Raw genomic sequence first — 236 nt, 5'->3', positions numbered from 1 at the left:
CGATACGGCGCAGTAAGCACGGGCACACGCGAGGCATTACCAACTAACACTGATGCGTCAAATATATTACTTTATATTACGGCAGCGTCATTATAGGCCTTGGTATAGCGGCTCGATTCTGATGACGAGAAATTTTACGAGGGTTTTTATATTTATCCATGTATCTATTTTTCATTGTTATAACATGTTGGTGTTTTTTTGTTATTATAGAAAAAAAATTCCCCTTAGCAGAATCC

Source organism: Penaeus monodon, chromosome 19 (assembly GCF_015228065.2).
Source record: "Penaeus monodon isolate SGIC_2016 chromosome 19, NSTDA_Pmon_1, whole genome shotgun sequence".
In the NCBI taxonomy this organism is placed as follows: domain Eukaryota; kingdom Metazoa; phylum Arthropoda; class Malacostraca; order Decapoda; family Penaeidae; genus Penaeus; species Penaeus monodon.
The sequence above is the reverse complement of the archived record's forward strand: the minus strand, read 5'-3'. Positions refer to the sequence as shown.